Source organism: Strongylocentrotus purpuratus, unplaced genomic scaffold, assembly GCF_000002235.5.
Source record: "Strongylocentrotus purpuratus isolate Spur 01 unplaced genomic scaffold, Spur_5.0 spur5_scaffold_17, whole genome shotgun sequence".
Lineage (NCBI taxonomy): Eukaryota > Metazoa > Echinodermata > Echinoidea > Camarodonta > Strongylocentrotidae > Strongylocentrotus > Strongylocentrotus purpuratus.
Window position 1 is genome coordinate 20,044,961 of NW_022145602.1, and position 4,051 is coordinate 20,049,011.

A 4,051-nucleotide genomic window follows, 5' to 3' on the forward strand; every position below is an offset into this window, starting at 1 on the left:
ATTAGATAGATAGGCAGCTGCTTTAACATTACTATCCACGAAAGAGACCATTCAAACAAATTATATTTATACGCCTCTGGTGCCCCTGTCGATCCTCTCTAATGTCATAGCGCATTTATGGTACTTGTAACTAAGCTTAAGTTATCTACCATGTCTGCCATACAGTATGCTATCTTTAATAGATAGCCGGGCAGCTGCTTCAACATTAGTATCCACGAAAGAGACCATTCAAACAAATTATATTTTTACCCCTCTGGTGCCCCTGCAGTGACGTTGATAAATCACTCATGTATCCCCATCTGTCGTTGAAACGAGCACGCTTAATTCATGTTCACCTTTCCACCCTGGGCTTCATCCATGCCAGAAATCAGTATGCTACCATGTTTGTATTCCTCGTTCGTATAACAGGCCTTCCTGATTTTCAAAGGACTTACTCGCAGTCAAACTTGACTTTTCTGGTAGTCACTGATCAGTTAACATACCTGATAGAATAAGGTTTTCCTATTGTCTTCTCGATGTGCTTCTTATAGGATAAGGTGCGATCGAGTTTTACACCTACATGTTTTGGTCAACTCCATGTCTTAATGGGCATTTCCATTCTTCAACAGCTGCACTACTTGGTCTGCCGTAACATTATGATGCTGTTTAGCTTGGGTGTTGTCAATTCCAAGTTTGCGGAAGGTAGCCCATGCTTTCCTGCTGCTGTGTCTTACATTTTTGGGGGGCTGTCGTTTCAATCATGTGCTGTCACATCTTATTTGCTTACGTTCTTGATGGGATTCCCCCTAATATAAACGATGCCACATTTGCAAGGATGAACCTAGAGTTAGAGTTCAAAATCATTGACCTAGCGTTTCTTTTCATCTATTTCCATCTGTATTTTCAACTTGATTAATTGCTTTTCTAGTTGGAATTTTCCTGTTTTCGAGCACAAATTTCTCGCGCTCTTCCTTGATATTTTCTCTTCCCTCGGCCAAGTATTCATCGTATGCACAATCTTTCTTTGCAGACGCTAACGAAGCAGGGCCACAGCGAAACCTCTTAGAAGAAGATGACTTGAATGGAACACTTTCTGAGCGTTGTTTCCTGCATGTACAAATTTCCTCGAATACAAATTTCTCGCGCTCTTCCTTGATTTTCTCTCTTTCCTCTGCCAAGTACTCATCGTATTCATCTTTCCTACTAGCAGTCGCCGACGAAGCAGGGCCACAGCGAAACCTCTTAGAAGAAGATGACTTGAGTGGAACACTTTCTGAGCATTGTTGTCTCCTGCATGGGTACTCGAGGGCAGACACTGCCTCATCGTTGTGTTGCGTCACTGTCGCATCGTCGTCATATGGGTTGTGAATTTGTTTAAATTCATTCGGGATGATGTCCCGCAGGATCCAGGTCAACTGTGAGATTTTTTTCTCCAATTGACCTCCAGCTTTCATTATAGCCTGTCTGTGATGGCTCAATTCCGTCTTGGCAGTTTGTTTCAATCGCTTTCATTGCTCCAAACAGGATTTAGCCCCCCTTGCCGTCCGTATCGGGCATGAAACTTCTGAGAAATTTCTTCCATACACTTCATTTTCGGGAAACCATTTCGTAATCGTTTCTCTTAGATTCCACAACATTTACTCTCTTTGAAAAAAGTTGGACGAGATAATTCCTTTGGCTGTAGGTCTTCCAATCCATAACTTCAGCAGTCTTCACTGTAATGGCTGTGTAAGGTTTGGGATGAGTTTTTGCCATGCTACACATGCAGGCAAGCCGGGCTGGTAACATCATCTCTCCCACCCGCTGGATAGATCTTTCTATGACACTATGCATAGAGTCTCCTCCGACTGCCCCTGTCCAACTCCAAAGAAGTATTTTTTGATGCTCTTGATACACTTTGCTCTTTCTATGACACTATGCATAGAGTCTCCCTCCGACTGCCCGTGTCCAACTTCAAAGAAAGCTTGTTTAATGCTCTTGATACACTTTGCCCTTTCTATGAAGGCCAACTTCGACTCTGCAGAATAGAATTCTTATGCTGTCCACGGCAACCATCGGCAAAGAAATCTTACGTATTCACTGCCATCGTTATCGAGACCAAACAGACATGAATGTATGTATGAAGCAATTTCACACGATCCGCGTTTTGTTTACCCTTCATGCGATAGGTAGCAAGTTCCTTCCCTGTTACCAAGACTGAAAATGGTGAAATAGTAATTGGCTAATCTACATTTGTAAAAAAGCTCAGAGCAGGCAGACTTTGGGATGTAGATGACTTGCTGTAGGTCAAAAACAGCAGCGTTGAAGGTTGGATCTGTGCAAGCTCTTTCCTTAGCTCTTTCCTCAACTCTTTCCTTCGCTCTTTCCTTAGCTCTTTCCTTAGCTCTTTCCTTAGCTCTTTCCTTAGCTCTTTCCTTACCTTTTTTCTTCATTTCCCTCACTGTGTTTTTCTCCTTGATACGATTTGCGTAGTCGGTTGCAAGATCTTCCTTCTGATTCTGTATACCCCTATGATATTCACATGTCCCATACTCGGAAAGCTTCCTTCTAGTATGGGGATCTTTGTTTGGCGCTGGAGACACACGTCTTTTCCTGGAACCACTTCTTTTTTGATGCACTCTCCAAGACCATTCCATATTGCCTCTGTTTTCTGGCTTGTCCATTCGTATCTGTCATTGTCGCGTTGAAATGTCTTGCTATCCATTCTCTTTGCTTGTGAAGATTGTTGAGATCGAAGGAGGAGGAACAAATTTTGACCCTTTCTTCTCTATTGTAAGATGCACAGGAAAACTCTCTGGAGTCGCATCTTCTTCAACACTGTACATGTAGGTGTCATATATTTTCCCACGCGAAGGCATCAGCTTTCTGGTCTTCTCACTGACTCCATTCCGTCTTCGCTATTTGTTTCATTCGTTTCCATTGCACCAAACAGGATTTAGCCCCCCCCCCTTTCCGTCCGTATCGAGCATTAACCTCCTGAGAAATTTCTTCCCAAACACTTGATTTTTGGGAAACCGTTTCGTATTCGTTTCTCTTAGATTCCACTACACTTATTTTCTCTGAAACAAGTTGGACAAGATAATTCTTCTCGTCTGCTGTCCAATTTGCGGACCTCGGACCTCGGCATTAGTTTTCTCGTCTTCTCACTGATGTATGCTTTACCAGTATTTCTTTTCGTTTAATGATAGCACTCTTGCTCTTGATCTCCTTGGGAACCTTGATCTTTTTGAGCTGGTTCCCCTTCAACCAAGGAGTCCTCAGGCAATGGCTCCAATCGTTAGTGGGTACCACTTCGTGGAATTTAAGCACTTTGGATCCATATTTGCCTCATCAGGTACCATCAGCTCCAGAAGATTTACCCTCTTTCAAGTGGGGGACCAACTTACAACATTATATACGCCGCAAATCTGTCACGACAATGGATGGAGGAAAAATAAACTTCTCCCCCCCAAGTCGATTTGAATGTTCCAATCGCTGGCTCCATCAAGGCAAGTCCTCTGCATTCCTGTAGAATATCTGCCTGATCCATTTCCAGTCTCTTCTTCCCTGACGAAATTTATATAGGATGCTTGTGTTCGGGTCGGCTTTTGGTTATGTTCTATTATCCTCGTCTTCAAAACATCCCCAGTGATACCCAGTACATGGTTGTGACGCCAAGTGTACCGGCCTTGTTGGAGACCTGTCAGGCAGCCAGCAAGAATATGTGTAGTCGTTGCTCTCTGTTGACGAAGCTAGCAAGCATTGTCTTCACTTAATCCCCAAGGCTTCAGTTTTGATGTTGATGCTACAGTGTCATATGCCGAACCAATCATGAATCGCAGCAATAAAGGGCTGGTATCAAACAGATTCCTCCAGGACAACTTCTTTTGCTGCACTCCTTCCTATGACGACCAAGCTCCTTGAACTGGCATCTGTACAGCTTTCACATAATTCAAATTATCATGCTCCTTGATGACTAGTTCGCTAATATCTGTTCTGGCCTTACGTTGAGTGAGCTTCCTCACAAGTTAACAAATTTGACCGACCCCCAATCCTCGTCATCCGAACTGTCCTCTCACAATGTCCTCCATTC